This window comes from Palaemon carinicauda, chromosome 24 (genome assembly GCF_036898095.1).
Source record: "Palaemon carinicauda isolate YSFRI2023 chromosome 24, ASM3689809v2, whole genome shotgun sequence".
Classification (NCBI taxonomy): domain Eukaryota; kingdom Metazoa; phylum Arthropoda; class Malacostraca; order Decapoda; family Palaemonidae; genus Palaemon; species Palaemon carinicauda.
Window position 1 is genome coordinate 91,997,139 of NC_090748.1, and position 18,297 is coordinate 92,015,435.

Sequence of the window (18,297 nt, forward strand, 5' to 3'; positions counted from 1 at the left end):
CCACTTGCAGATCTTACCTTTTTTTTCCATAGTATTCTGCCAAGTAATTTTTGGATTACTACTCTCCGAATGAGCTTTTGAAGTTCCATGTTTGGGGTAAGACTGCCCGGAGCCCGGGGACTTCTTCATTGTCCTTTCACGGGAGAAGGATGCCTGTCATTATTTCTTCTCACCTTTTTAGCCCGGTTGTGTAAGCCCAAAAATATATATATGTATATCATATTTACAGTTCAGTATATATAAATACATATATACAGTATGTATATGTATATATATATATATATTATATGTATATATATAATATATATATATATATACTGTGTATATATATATATATATATATATATATATGTGTGTGTGTGTGTGTGTGTGTGTGTGTAGTGTGGGTGTGTGTGTATATATGTGTGTTTATGTGTGTGTTTGTGTGTGTGTGTGGGGGCCGGGATATGTGTCAACTACAACAACAAATGTACCCGTTTCCAGTCCACTACAGGCCAAAGGCCTCAGATATGTCCTAAGTCATGTCTGGTGTTTGGACATTTTTGTCACCACACCAGCCGCTGCTGCAGCAAGCCAACTTAGTATGGGTGGCCCTGACTAGTAAAGCTTTTTTTTATCATGACGATGCATAAATCCTTTCACCACGTTAAGATATCCCCATTGAGACTGGGATATATATATATATATATATATATATATATGTGTGTGTGTGTGTATATATATATATGTATATATATATATATATATATATATATATATATATATATATATGTGTGTGTGTGTGTATATATATATATATATATATATATATATATATGTATATATATATATATATATATACATAAAGGGTTTGCTATTGAATTTAAAGTTTTTCTTCACAGAATCACACACACACATATATATATATATATATATATATATATATATATATATATATGTATGTATATATATACATAAAGGGTTTGCTATTGAATTTAAAGATTTTCTTCACAGAATCACAGTAGGACTGTCTGAGGTCTGGTCTGGCTGTCTGTGATGCTCATTCCTAAAGCCCTGTCCACACGATCGAGCATGCCCGACGGGCAAACCGTGATACCAGGCCACAATAGTTAGTGAAAATGAGGGTTGATGACGTCAGGAGCGGGAAAACTAAAGGCAGGGATTTGGCAATACTGTATGATGCCAGATCCCTGTCTATGGTTTTCTCGCTTCTGACGTCATTAACCCTCATTCTTACAAACTATTGTGGTCTGGTATCACTGTTTGCCCGCCGGGCATGCTCGATCGTGTGGACAGGGCTTAACGGCCATGTACGGACAATACGGTTTTTTAGTTTTAGCTGACAGGTATATAGCCTAGCACTTGAAATGACGTCATTTTCACCTGTCAGTGTAGTTGATTTAGAAATATATGTGTAACCTAAAGTATTGAATTAAAAGATCAAGATAGAGACGACTGGCGAAATCTAACCGAGGCTCTTTGCGTCAATAGACGTAAGAGATGATGATGAACCTAAAGATAATATCGTATCAAGAGCAACTTTTGATTTTATATTAATTCTTGCGTAAATTGGAGTGTGACGGACATTTTGAAAAATGCGTATATTTCTCTAAATCAAAATAAATCGCGTGCTAGTTATACTTAGATTTTTTTTTTCTTTTTTTTTTTAATGAATTTACTTTTTGAAGTAAGTTTAGAAAAATACCCAAATGTATCCGGTAAGGATTCTTTTTCAGTAAACAATAAGAAATATATTATTCACTTGAATAAAATCAGTATTTAATACTTATATTCGAGAATATGACTAAGATTTTTTCTTATGAGCAATATGCTGATTTCTTTTGTTTATTACTCACGTTTTGAAAGTTTATTTTATAAAGGTTATTTTCAATGGTAAATATCAATAAAAGAAAAAGTAAATTTCCAAGAAATATTAAGTTTTTATGTCAGCTCATATTGCCTTCAAGTTTCAAAATTTTCTTCCTAGAATGTAACGAGAATGAATTTCAAGTCAGATTTATTTATGACCAAAAAAAAAAAAAAAAAAAAGAAGAAGAATAAAGAGCAATTCCTCAGCGGTACGTGATAGCGGGTCATTGGCGACGTCAAATAAATTCCAATCTATCAATCAATCAGGACGGGGGGCCGGGGGGTGGGGGGGGGGCTGAGTCAGGGAGGTAGAACGAATTGGGAAAGAAACTCGAAACTTGGATGAAGTTCTCAGGGGAAAGAATTGCCTGGCTTAAAGTGGAAATTGATTTATCCAGAGTTGAAAAATTATTCCATTTGGAGGGCTATTCCTTGCGAGAGAGAGAGAGAGAGAGAGAGAGAGAGAGAGAGAGAGAGCGTGTTTAGAAAGGTACCTAAGATTAGACTGAAGACTTGAGAAAGGTCAAGGGAAAATTTATTTTGTTAGAGAGAGAGAGAGAGAGAGAGAGAGAGAGAGAGAGAGAGAAGGTACCTTAGGTTTGACTGAAGACTCAAGAGAGGTGAGGGTAGAATTTGATTTGTTAGAGAGAGAGAGAGAGAGAGAGAGAGAGAGAGAGAGAGAGAGAGAGAGAGAGAGAGCATTTAGGAAGGTACCTAAGATTAGACTGAAGACTTGAGAAAGGTCAAGGGAAAATTTATTTTGTTAGAGAGAGAGAGAGAGAGAGAGAGAGAGAGAGAGAGAGAGAGAGAGCCATTAAGGAAGGTACCTAAAATTAGACTGAAGACTTGAGAAAGGCCAGGGGGAAATTTATTTTGTTGAGAGAGAGAGAGAGAGAGAGAGAGAGAGAGAGAGAGAGAGATTTACTGTCCCCTTCTGATATATTTCTGTCTTATCCAGGTACGTCGTCAGGTGTGAGGTTTCTGTCAACGTGAGTACAAGTTAATATTGTTCCATGACATAGGTTGGCAGTGTGATCTATGTCCTTCATGGGGCACACTGTAGGCATCAGATAAGTTGCTCCTAGTCGGTGAAGGGCCTCCCCGTCCTCAACATTGTGTTATATGGCCAATATTCATATCACCAAATCTTAACTTTATTCCAGAAATATTTATTAAGAGAATCGACATATTTTGGCTTATTTCCATTTTTTGAGACTTCATGAAATGAAACCATCTAAAAAGACTTATTTACATCTTATTGTTAGTGGTTAACTTGGCTGATGTATTTGTCATTCTTTTTTTTTTTTTGTCCTTGTCATCAATGCTTGTAATAACATGTAAGCAATACCCTCCCCCCCCTTTTTTTTTCTTTTCTTTGAGAATGTGAAGTTTTTTTCCCGTAAAACGTTGAAGATTTTGCTTTGCAAAGAGGATTAAATGTTCGTTGAGGGATGGAATGGGGGAATATATTGCAATAGAATATGTGTGTATGTATAAGCGTGTGTATATATATATATATATATATATGTGTGTGTGTGTGTGTGTATATATATATATATATAAATTTCCAAGATATGTTTATATGCATACATACACACACACACCCTCACACACATATATGTATGTGTGTGTGCGTGTATGTATAGATATATAAATTTCCAAGATATGTTTTTGTGCATACATACATACATACACCCTCACACACACGCATATATATATATATATATATATACATACATACATACATACATACACACACATATATATATATATATATATATATCTAAGATATTTTTATGTGCACATTTAAACACACACACACACACACACACATATATATATATATATATATTACATTTTTTTAATAATCTTCATTGAAATTTTTCTTTAATTCTCGTTTTTGTCGCAGGATTACTTTCCGATCAATATTCTAACCCACTTGCAAAATCTCTTGGAAAAGAGATTGACACCTGCAAATTGAAGAGGTATTACATAAGATTTAAATTATTGCAAAGACTTAATACACCCATCAATGAATAAAACATGTTAATCACTATTGATCATTGTTAATCACTGTTAAAAAAAGAAGACGTTTAAATCTAATCCCCTTGAATGTATCCAATACTGATCCTTCTAATTAATTATGAAATTAAATGACTGGTGGTGATTAGTCTGTAATTGATATCTGGATGGGAATATCTAAAAGTGATTAATCACTCGCTGGTGATAAAATCTCTAAATTAGGGTTCGTATTTTAACGTCGTTAAGCACTAAGAAGTGGATCCTAATATTCGGTGTACCGGGGATTAATATGTCTTGGATATAACTGCAATTTCTTCATTAAAAAAAAAAAAAAAAAAACTAATAATAATAATAATAATGATAATTATTAGATTCAATTACTTCCAAATCATTTCATATTTCAACGTCGTTAAGTATTAAGAAGTGGATCTTAATGTTCGGTGTACCGGGGATGAATATGTATTGGATATAACTACAATTTCTTCATTTAAATAAAAAAAAAAAAAATCCTAATAATAATAATGATGATTATTAGATTCAATTCCTTCAAATCATTAATGCATAAGGTGTTTCAAAGACATTGTGATTTACCATAAATATAAAAAGTAAATAGAATTATTAGTAATAGAAAAAAACTAATAATAATAATAATGATAATTATTAGATTAAATTACATCAAATCATTAATGCATAAGGTGTATCAAAGCCATTATGACTTACCATAAATATAAAAAGTAAATAGAATTATTAGTAATACTATATTGAAAGTATATTCACCGAGTTGGAAGAGATATTTCATGAAAAAAAAATTTTCCTTCAATTATGCATAAGGTGTTTCAAAGACATTATGATTCACCATAAATATAAAAAGTAAATAGAATTATTAGTAATACTATATTGAAAGTATATTCACTGAGTTGGAAGAGATATTTCATGAAAATTTTTTTTTCTTCAATTAACAGTGACCCCAATAACACCATTTAGCTTACGCGATGATTTATGAAAATGCGTAAATTGGTTTCTGTTATGCTGACGAAATTGCACATTTAGAGCTTATAGAAGAGCTGGCAAATTCTGATTGTGAAGCATTTTATTATTTTTTGGCACCAATCCAGAAGGTTTCGTTATTTTTTGTCACCCATCCAGAAGGTTTTATTATTTTTTGGCACCAATCCAGAAGGTTTCGTTATTTTTTGTCACCCATCCAGAAGGTTTTATTATTTTTTGGCACCAATCCATATAGTTATGTAATTTTTATTTTTCACCAATACATAAGGCATTATTATTATTATTATTATTATTATTATTATTATTATTATTATTTATATTATTATTATTATTATTATTATGTTTTGCACCAATCCACAAGGTTTTATTATTATTATTATTATTATTATTTTAATTTTTGCACCAATCCACGAGGTTTTATTATTTTTTGGCACCAATCCATATAGTTATGTAATTTTTATTTTTCACCAATACATAAGGCATTATTATTATTATTATTTATATTATTATTATTATTATTATTATTATTATTATTATTATTATTTCTATTTCTTGCACCAATCCACAAGGTTTTATTATTATGTTTGCTCCAATCCATATGGTTATATTATTTTTATTTTGCACCAGTCACTAAAGCTTTATTATTATTATTATCATTATTATTATTATTATTATTATTATTATTAATATCATTTTTTTTGCACCAATCCACAAGGTTTTATTATTTTTTTGCACCAATCCATATGGTTATATTACTTTCATTTTGCAGCAATCCATAAGGCTTTATTATTATTATTATTGGCACAAATCCATAAAGCTTTATTTTCTCTTTTTAACAGTTTTAACATAGGAACATACTTTATCTGTTTTTAATTCAAGTAACGTCAGAAATCAAAACTATCTTTTGAGTTCTGAAAGTAGATATATAATGCCACTCCTTATTCATTAATTCTCATATCGTTTATTTCCTTATTTCCTTTCCTCGCTGGGCTATTTTTCCTTGTTGGAGTCCTTGGGCTTATAACATCTTGCTTTTCTAACTAGGGTTGGATTTTAGATAATAATAATAATAATAATAATAATAATAATAATGATAATAATAATAATAATAATTGGGAAGTCAGGTGAGGTTGTAAAGTGTTATTGGAAGCAAATGAATAAATACAGCTCAAGCCTGAAATAACTACTCTGCTAAAACTTGCACCTTACTTCAGGAGTCTAGTACGAGTGTAGATTCTTATGGGGATTGAAAAGTAAATAAAGACATATAGTACACTACAAAGTCTGAAATACGAAATAATCTTGGAAACATTTTGTGTAGACTGGCCCGGGCGGGGGGGGGGGGGGTGTTAGTCTGTTTTCAAAGAAAGCCGCGTTGGACACCTCCAGTGAAAGAAGTCAAACTGGCTGACATACATACAGACAGACAGGCAGACAGACGCCTCTCATCTCGGAATTTATACAGGAATTAGATTCTGATGTTTATTGAGGTGAGCACTGATAAAAATTTACATTAAAAAAACGGTAAATGACACGTAACATTTATTCCAGAATTTTTACCGTTTTAAAACCGGATATAATGACTTAAAAAAAGGTGATATTACGGTCACCAACCCGTAAAATATAGGAACGAAGTATGGTAAAATTACGGTCGCCTGTATTTTACTGAAATACGGCTAAGAACAATATATTTTTTTTTACGGAGAAATTCTGATTAAAATTACGGATTTTTTTTAACAGGGATGGTTTGTCCCCCATGGTGTGAGTAATATTTATAACCCGTTATACCATGTATATGCAAATGGTCATTGTTCAATAAAGATTTGAATTTGAATTAGCGGTCCTCTGATGGGCTGTTTGCACGCCATCTGCTCTTGGTTTAGTGTCGGCATTTTCATTTAGGACAACTGTTTGCCTCGGGGTTATTTAAGGGCTCGTTTCATTTGAATATTATTAATTATTTCCAACATGTGTTGGTAGTGTTATCGTTTCTTTCAAAATCTTTAGTACCTAATTTGTTCTGTCTGGGATTAGGAGAACTGTGTATATCTCCGTTGAATATGTGATGATTTTCCTTTGGTTTTGTATATGAATGTGTGTATATTTCATTATATATATATATATATATATATATCATGAAATGTGCATATCTAAATACCAACCACAATGGCATTTGATACCGAATTCTATCTTGGGAATGTATGTCTACTGAAATTCTCATATTTATATATATATATATATATATATATACACTGTATATATACTGTATATATTCCAGAAACTTGGAGCCGTACTAAAGCCTCAGAGTATAAGCTAGTTACAACTCAAAGGCCTAAACCATGGAAAGACTAAGGATAGAAAAAAACACTAAGAAACAGAAAAAGAGTAACGTGAATTCGAGAGTAAATTAAAGTAAAGGATATTCAAACAACATCTAAGAAAAAGAAATGGACATAGGCGAGGCATATAATCAGAATAACAGACAATAGATGTTCATTAGGAATAAGAGAATGGGTACCAAGAGATTGTAAAAGAAGCAGATGAAGGAAGCGAAGACGATGGATTGACGAACTAAGAAACTTTGTGGACATGGGCTGTCATAGAAAGACCACAAACCAGACGCAAGTGGAAGGACATGTCTGAGACCTTTGTTCTGCGGCGGGGGTAGTAACGGGTGAAGATATATATTTATTTATTTATATATATATATATATATGTATATATATATATATGTGTGTGTATATATATATATATATATATATATATTCTCACACACATACATTATGTGTATATGTATATTCTCACACATACATTATGTGTGTGTGTGTATATATATATATATATATATACTGTATATATATATATATATATATATATATTTATATATACACACACACACACACATAGTAGACCTAAATTTTAATCGTTTTACGAATAATGTCTATCCTCGTTTGGGTGTTTATATACCCACTATACCGTTACCAAGAAGACATATCAGGTGTCCTATAATATCTTTCTGTAATAGGGATTGTAATTGCGGTATTTGATTTTATTCTTTATCTGTTTCATTCAAGTCTCAATTTATGTCTTATAGAGGTTTACCCAAGTTATATTCGTAAAAAAAAAAAAAAAAAAAAAAAAGATGGTGAAGTTATATTTCTGAGAAGAGTGAAAAAAAGAATAAGTTATATCCCTTAAAAGAGTAAAAAAAGAATAAATTATATCCTTTATAAGAGTAAAAAAATAATATCCCTTAATAGAGTAAAACATATAGTTTTATCCTTTATAAGAATAGAAAAATAAAAGCTATATCCCTTAAAAAAAGAAAAAAAAATTGAGTTATATACCTTAAAAGAGTAAAAACAAAACATAAAGTTATATTCTTAAAAAAAGTTACAAGTAAAAGTTATATCCCTTGATAGAGTAAAAAAAGATAAAGTTATATCCCTTAAAAGAGTAAAAAAAAGGTAAAAGTTATACTCCTTGAAATTAGTTAAAAAAACATGGGGAAAAATTCTTGTGTTGACGTTCTTATCCGAAAATTTAATCATCTTTACCACGGGTGCATTCCCACGCAGGAAAGCAACATGTGGAGGCTTTTTTTTTCCCCTAGAATTTAGTGCCAACACTAAAACCTAAAACCTCCTTTTCGGTCTGAGTAGCATTAAGGATCTCGAACAGCTGTTCTCGGTCTTTAGGGAACACTACTTATTCGCTAATCCATTAGTTGAATTATACATGCATTTGTAATGAGCAGTGCTACAACTGTCGGTTATTCGAGTCCCAAGAGTATGAAGGGTGTACTGTTTCTTTGATTTGATATCGCATTCATATGGTGAACAGCAACAACAATAACAACAACAACAACAACGTCTATTTCTAGTCCACTACAGGATAAAGGCCTAAGGGTATGGCCAGTTTTCAACACTGCTGTACAGTGCGGATTGGTGATGGTGGGAGACTTTTGTGTGATCGCTCACAGCAAACCCACTTAGTAGGGTATGGGTGATCCTGACTAGTATAGCTTTGTTGATCATGGCGATGTAATTTATTCAAAACACAACAACAGATGAATATGATCTTGCATTAAAGAAATATGGTCAAATTATATTTGTGAATTTAGTAATTGACTGTTTCATTGGCTTGTTTTTTTTTTACATTTGTATGCGTAAAAGCATAGTTTTCTTAATATAATGTTATCGTGGAGATACTGATTAAATCGAAAATTTATTATTTCTTTGGGCATGCTTGGCCAAGTGTTAAAAAACAGAAAAAGGGTACAATTTTCTTTTGAATTGGTGTCCTGTTTAAATGCAATTTCGTGGTAATAAGAAATTGGTAATAAATTCACTAGGATTGTTTCACAGAGGGTTGAAACGCAAATATCATCATTCTTGAAGATGAAAGTACTTACATATGTCAAGAATTCAATAGGTTCGTAAGATTTCTTCGCCACCAAACGTTGACTGTTGGTAATTTCTCTTTTGTATACTAAAGGGGCTTATATATCATGGTTCTTCGAGGTAAACTTTCTTATTGACGACAGGTTATCTTTACAAAATCCTCTATGACCCGTGGTAGCCTATTCAATATGTCCCAGCCTGGTGATCTGCTGGACGGGGGTTCGAGACCCGCTGAAGCTCGATAGTTTCTAGCAGTGTTTGCAACCTCCTCTTCCTTGTGAGCTAAGGATGGGAGGTTTTGGGGGAGCCTACAGGTCTACCTTCTGAGTCATCAGTAGCCATAGTCTGGCGCTGGCTGGTCCTAGCTTGGATGGGGCGGAGGGTTTTGGTCGTTGATCATATGTATATATGGTCAGTCTAGCGTCTAGACTCTAGAGCATTGGCCTGTTAGGGCATTATCACTATCCCTTGCTACTGCCACTCATGAACGTCCTTTAAAACTGGTTAGGTTCATCTGATTGGTAGTGAGGCTCTCTCTCTCTCTCTCTCTCTCTCTCTCTCTCTCTCTCTCTCTCAGTTAGAATTCTATCTTTTATGTGAAGAAAAATCTTTGTCGAACACTTTATTTAAAGTCTCCACTTAATCTCCATCCATCTCTGATCCAGATCTTGTGGAGTCATCTCCTCTCGTCTTCACATTATCCGTCCCATTTCGTCTGTCGTGATTTGTGGATTTTATTTGTTTGTTAGAAAATTACCAATTTATAGCTTTCATTTATTTATTTATTTATTTTTTTTGTTAATTTTGTTTACTGTGATTGTGCAAGAGCCTTGTCTGGCGAGTTTTTTTTTTCATTTTTCTTTTAATACAAGCTATGGTATATCGTCTTTACACATCAATGCTGCTCTCGAAAGCCACCCTTTCTCTCTCTCTCTCTCTCTCTCTCTCTCTCTCTCTCTCTCTCTCTTTTGTTGTCATCATGCGGACATTATTCTCATGGTATTGAAATATTGAATTATTCTCAATTTTGGCGTAGTCGTAATCTGTTATTCCTTGAAAATTTTCTGCAGTGTTATACTGCATGATAATTTGATTTGATTTATTTTCATAATTATATGTATATATATATATATATATATATATACACATATGTATATATATATATATATGTATATATATATATATATATATATACATATATATATGCGTGTGTGTGTATTTATAAATAAATGCAATATAATTTGTTAATTTTAAACAATAAAGGTAATTGTAAAGTAAAATATACATGTATGTATATATATATATATATATATATATACATATATATATATATATATATATATATAAGCAATCTAGTTTCTAATTTAAACGACAAATGCAATTGGAAAATAAGAGATCAAACTACTCTAGATTCTTCGTCTAAGTCAAAAAATATTTGCAGAGTCGTAACCCCCCCCCCCTCAATAACATTAGACCCCGCTGCCAAACGATCATAGCTGATAATGTCAGCTGAGTTAACCAATTGAAAGGAGGGTTTGTATCGTCCAATCTAAGAACGTGGCACGTCTCTCTGTCACAATACCGATGGTTTTTCTTATCGAAGATCTTCGGAATTGAATGGAATTGTTGAGACGGGAGTATCACTTGTTCTCCTAAGATCAATAGATCTTAGTTCTTAATACTTCATCTTGACTTCTCGGTTATTATATCCTCATAGTGTGTGTGTGTGTGTCTTCCCATCTGCCTGCCTGTTAGTTTATTGTAAGATATTGCGTTATTACCTCCGCCAATGAAGTTGGAAGATTATGTTTTATCTCTTGTTTGTTTGCGAACAGCAATTTAAACGTAGAGTAATGAAACTTGCAGGGATTAACTTTTATGTAAAAAGCTGGAAATTATTCAATTTAGGAAGGTCAAAGGTCAGGGTCATGGTCAAGTAAAATTTCTAAATTTATAGGATATTGTGTTATTACCTCCGCCAACGAAGTTTGAAGGAGATTGTGTTTTACCCCTTGTTTGTTTGTGTGTGTGTTTGTTTGTGAACAGCTTCCTGGCCACAATTTTAATCGTAGAGTAATGAAACTTGAAAGGATTAAGTGTTATGTAAAAAGTTGGAAATGATTAAATTTTGGAAGGTCAAGGTCAAAGGTCAGGGTCATGGTCAAATAAAGTGTTTAAATTTATAGGATATTGTTATTACCTCCGCCAACGAAGTTCGAAGGAGGCTATGTTTTACCCCTTGTTTGTTTGTGTGTGTGTTTGTTTGTGAACAGCTTCCTAGCCACAATTTTAATCGTAGAGTAATGAAACTTGCAGGGATTAGCTTTTATGTAAAAAGCTGGAAATTATTAAATTTAGGAAGGTCAAAGTCAAAGGTCAGGGTCATGATCAAGTAAATTGTCTAAATTTATAAGATATTGTGTTATTACTTCCGCCAACGAAGTTGGAAGGAGGTTATGTTTTACCCCTTGCTTGTTTGCGAACAGCTTCCTGTCCACAATTTTAATCGTAATGAAACTTGAAAGGATTAAGTGTTATGTAAAAAGTTGGAAATGATTAAATTTTGGAAGGTCGAGGTCAAAGGTCAGGGTCATGGTCAAATAAAATGTTTAAATTTATAGGATATTGTGCTATTACCTCCGCCAACGAAATTGAAAGGAGGTTATGTTTTACCTCTTGTTTGTTTGCGAACAGCTTCCTGGCCACAATTTTAATCGTAATGAAACTTGAAAGGATTAACTTTTATGTAAAAAGCTGGAAATTATTAAATTTTGGAAGGTCAAGGTCAAAGGTCAGGGTCATGGTCAAACAAAATGTTAAAATTTATAGGATATTGTGGTATTACCTCCGCCAATGAAGTTGGAAGATTATGTTTTATCTCGTTGTTTGTTTGCGAACAGCTTCCTAACCACAATTTTAATCGTAGAGTAATGAAACTTGCAGGAATTAACTTTTATGTAAAATGCTGGAAATGATTAAATGTGGGAAGGTCAAAGTCAAAGGTCAGGGTCATGGTCAAGTAAAATGTCTAAATTTATAGGATATATATTGTGTTATTACCTCCGCCAACGAAGTTGGAAGGAGATTATGTGTTACCTCTTGTTTGTTTGTGAACAGCTTCCTGGCCACAAATTTAATCGTAGAGTAATGAAACTTGCAGGGTTTAGCCTACCTGTTATGTAAAAAAAAAGCTAGAAATTATTAAATTTTTGAAGGTCAAGGTCAAATGTCTGGGTCACAGTCAACCAAAAGGTCCAATTCACGTAATCAGCCGTAAGTTTGGACATCATTGTCCCAGAGACTTCAATCTTGGCTCATATTTGAGTTTATGAAAATCCACGCCAATTAATACATGTTAAGGTCAAAGGTCACGGTCTAGCAAAAGGTCGAGAAATATGCTGCCACTGCGGAGGTCTGTGCTCTACTGAGTACCCCTATACCTATGAAATAGGATATCGATATGTTATTGGAATTTTCATTAATTTGGCTCTATTGCCTTAATATTTATTATTTTTACATTTTGCCAAAAAAAAAGAAAAAAAAAACTTGCGCTATATACCGAGTGAAATTTAACATGGATTCTTGAATAAAGGTTAGTTTATTTCTAGGTCAGTTGATTTTTTATTCTGTTTCTTTTATTTTGTAACCGTTGCAGTGATATGTTGTGAGACTCAGTAATAGTTTATGGCTTGCGGAATTATTTCACGTACTGCAAACATGTGTGAGTTTTCATGTGCAAAAAGTGTATTTGGTGTACTATGAAATTTTATATTGTCAGAAAGTTACTATATACATACAGTATATATATGTGTATATATATATACATATATATATATATATATATATATATATATATATATAAACACACACACATATGTATATATATATATATATATATATATATATATATATATATATATAAAACACACACATATATATATATATATATATATATATATATTTATATATATATAAACACACATATATATATATATATACACACATATATATATATATATATATATATATATATATACATATATATATATATATATATGATAATTGATCCCATTTCCTCGTAATTTTCTTTTATTCTTGAAAGTCATAATTATCTCAATCTCGAATTCGCTCTTGTCCCAAACGAGACGTAATTCTGTATTAAGTGTTATATATGGCAAATATGAATATACTACTACTACTACTACTACTACTACTACTACTACTGTTCTATATATATATATGTATATATATACATATATATAATATGATATATATATATATATATATATATATATATATATGTATATATATATATTATATATATATATATATATATATATGTATATATATGAACATTAACATATTTCTCCTAATACAGTGTTAAAGGTTAATCATTAGCTGCAAACGCAAGCCACCGACTATACAACGTATATACACGATCAACGCCCTAGGGCCCTCTCTACCCAAGATAGTACCAAGCAGAGCCAGGCAATGGCTAATGCTAACTCATAAGCGTGCATGTGTGTGAGTACATTATAGCAAAAATGTCATACCTTGAACAGTTGATAAATCTTGAACTTATATTTACCTTTGTTCATAAACTGCATCTTACATATTCTGTTTTATGTCACGGTACAATAAAGAGACATTTTTCCGAGTTGAGAAGCTTTTAGTCTTACGCTGTTGATATAAAAAAAAAATTCTCTTGCATCTGGCAGTCACCTTTGTCCTCATTTTTGTACCTTTGATGATTTTAATCTCTCTCTCTCTCTCTCTCTCTCTCTCTCTCTCTCTCTCTCTCTCTCTCTCTCTCTCTCTCTCTACTTGCTGTTAACGGTATTATTTAACGTTGGTCATTTATTAATTTATTAGATTAGAGCAGAAATATGCCAGTCGTAGGATGGTAGTTCCGTTGTTATACCACTTACGGTGTTACTGTAAGCATTACTTAAGTCATTTTTGCACCACCTCTTTGGCACGTATCAACACTCACTTTTTAGCCCTTTACTTGACCTGCCTTCCCGCTATCCAGCCTACACTAAAAAAAAAAAAAAAAAAAAAAAAAAAAAAAAACTAATTTTAATCGGAATTCTCCTTTAAAAAACATACTGTTCTCAGCTGTATTTCAGTAAAATACTGGCGACCGTAATTTTTACCATAATTTGTTATTATCTATTACGGGTTGGTGACCCTGTTATCACTCCTTAACGTCAATGTATCCGTTTATAAAAAAAGGTAAATACCTGGCAACATTTATTGCAGGATTTTAAAAATGTTTACGACAAATTTTTAACATTGCACTTTAGCTTCTAAATCAAAGTTAAATTGGTGAATTTCACCCTGTAATTGACTTAGCTTTCTTGCAAAATATACCTTCCGCATAAGCTTGTAGCATTCTGCTTTTCGAACCAGGGTTGTAGCTTGGCTAATAATAATAATAATAATAATAATAATAATAATAATAATAATATGACTAGCGAGCATACAGAAATAGATTTTGCTAGTAGAAATAGCTATTAACTCTTACATCTCTCATCTGAGATTTGTGTATTTTTCAGGGAATCTTAAATAGAAAATTTCGAAAGAATATTACTGAGAAATAAGATCGTTTGCAGTCGAATTATTATGGCTTTAACCAATCAAGGGAATATAAAGAGGTCTTATCTGGAGAAGGAATAATGATGAAATTTTATGTAAAATATACCTCATAATTTAGTTTTTATTTTATTTATTTTTTTTTTTTTTTGTTCAGAGTTTAGCTTCAACTTGAATTTACAAGTTTAAGCGGCGAATTTTAAATGTGAACTAAAATGTTATTGTTTTGTTGGGAGTTATTTCTATGTTTACTTTTTTTTCGCGCTTTATAGGCCCTACATATGATTTTTATTATTATTGTAAATGTCTTATCAAATTATTTGTTCTTTTGGGGTTATTAAAATTCTTAAAACATTTTCATATTTTTAATTAATGAAAATGTCTTTTCAAATTCTTTGTTCTTTCTTTATGGGTTATGAAAATTCTTAAAAGAATTTCATAATTTTTCATTATTGTAAATGTCCTTTTATATTCGTTATTTTTTCTTTTGGGTTTATAAAGAATTTTTAAAACAATTTCATATATTTTCATTGTTGTAAATGTCCTTTTATATTTCCTTATTTTTTCTTTTGGGTTTATAAAGAATTCTTAAAACAATTTCATATATTTTCATTGTTGTAAATGTCCTTTTATATTCTTTATTTTTTTCTTTTGGGTTTATAAAGAATTCCTAAAACAATTTCATATTAAATATTTTATTATTGTAATTGTCTTTTTGAATTCTTTTATTCTTTCTTTTGGGATCTTGAAATTTTTAAAACAATTTCATATTAAATTGTCTATTATTGTCATTGTCTTTTTGAATTCTTTATTTCTTTCTTTTGGGATCTTGAAATTCTTAAAATAATTTCCTATTTATTTTACTATCGTAAATATCCTTTCAAATTGTTTCTTTTTTTCCTTTTGGGTTATTAAAATTCTTTAAAAATGTCCATCTCTCTTTATTATTTTTAAATGTCTTTTCAACTTCCTTGTTCTGCCTTTTTGAGGATATACAAATTCCTAGAACAATTTCATTTTCAAAGCAAAGAAACGTATATTCTTGTTCCTGGATATCCCATTTCAATTATTAGATTCTTTAATGGACTTTTCATATTTCCAGTTTTATGTTGCATCCTTTATATTCTCTCTCAATTTGAAGTTATCTTTTATAACTTTTTTATCTTTCATATTTCATTTTATTTTTTATCTTCATACTCGTTCCTTAATTCAATTTATTAATTTCCTTTTATATTCCATTTATTCTATTTTATTTTATCTCTATATTCCTTCGTTAGTTCGATTTTCCCCCGTTCAATTTTTTATCGCATTTAACTTTATCATTTACGTTCTACACGTTCCGTTAATCATTTAATTTTATCTTCTATCTTTTTATACTTTATTTAATTTTAATTTCATCTTTATACTCGTTCGTTGATTCGAATTTTTCCCTATCAAATTTTTTATCGCCTTTTATTTTATCTTCTACATTCTACGCGTTCCGTTGAATTATATCTTTGATAATTACTTAATTTAATTCGAGTTTTTAAATTAACTTTCATACTCCATCTTATTTTATCTCTATAAGCGTTTGTTAATTCGATTTTTTCCCTATTCAGTTTTTTATCGCATTTAATTTTATCTTTTATTTTCTACGCGTTTCGTTGAAACATTTAATTATTTCTTTTATATTGCATTAATTTGATTTAATTCGAGTTTTTAAGTTAACTTTTATATTCCAATTATTCCATTTTTATATTATCTCCATCCTCGTTCGTTAATTAATTTTTTCAACTTCCTTTTATATTCTTTTTATTCCATTTTTATATTATCTCCATCCTCGTTCGTTAATTAATTTTTTCAACTTCCTTTTATATTCCTTTTATTCATTTTATTTTATTTCCATACTCGTTCGTTAATTCGATTTTTTCCCCATTCATTTTTTATCGCATTTAATTTTCTCTACATTGTACGCGTTCAGTTGAACACCTAATTATAATCTTTTATATTTACTTTATTTGATTTAATTTTATCTTCACACTCGTTCATTAATTCGAATTTTCCCCTTTCAATTTTTTATCGTATTTAATTTTATCCTTTACATCTAATTATATCCAATATATTTACTTTATCTAATTTACTGTTATCTTCATACTCGTTCTTTAATTCGAGTTTTTAAGTTGCCTTTTATATTACATTTATTCCATTTTATTTTGTCTTCATACTCGTTCGTTAATTCGGTTTTTTAACTATCTTGTATATTCCTTTTTATTCAATTTTCCCCATTCAGTTTTTTATCGCATGTGATTTTATCCTCTACAGTCTACGCCTCACGTTGAACATCTAATTATATAAATTATATTTACTAAATTTAATTTAATTTTATTTCATTTTTCATTTATATTGTTTCGTTAATTCGATTTTCCCCATTAAATTTATCCCATTTTATTTTATCCTTTACATTCTACGCATTCCGTTGAACATCTAATTATATCTTTTATATTCAAGTTATTTAATTTCATTTTACCTTCATACTCGTTCATTCGATTTTCCCCATTTAGTTTTTTATCACATTTGATTTTATCCTCTACATTCTACGCGTTCAGTTGAACATCCAATTAGATAGTGTTCAGCACCTCGGAGGCGTCGAAAATACAATCCACCGTCACTAATTTCGTTTCTCGAAGGCGTCAATTTAACTGTCGCTAAAAATACTTGAAAGCAAATAATTTTCCCAGCGCTTAATTACTGTCCCGAGATAAAGAAAAAAAAAATATACAGAAAGTGTTTAAAAGAGTTAGCGAAGGGAGAAGAGTTTCTCAGATAAAAGTGACCTTTTTAACCCTGGGTCAGGTCTCGTGAGAGCCTAAAAGTCTGGGAACGATTTTGTGCTGAGAGAGAGAGAGAGAGGAGAGAGAGAGAGAGAGAGAGAGAGAGAGAGAGAGAGAGAGAGAGAGAGAGAGGGATAAATTTATATATTTTGTAAAGTATTCGATTTTAATTGATTGATCTCATATATATATATATATATATATATATATATATATATATATATATATATGTATGTATGTGTATATATATATATATATATATATATATAAATATATATATATATATATATGTGTATATATATATATATATATATATATATATATATATATATATATATATAATATATATATATATATATATATATAAGAGAGAGAGAGAGAGAGAGAGAGAGAGAGAGAGAGAGAGAGAGAGAGAGAGAGAGAGAGAGAGAGAGAGAGAGTACATTTATATCTTTTGTAAAGTATTCCATTTTAATTGAATGACCTCATAGATATTATTTCTCTCTCTCTCTCCCTCTCTCTCTCTCTCTCTCTCTCTCTCTCTCTCTCTCTCTCTCTCTCTCCTCTCTCTCTCTCTCTCCCTTCTCTCT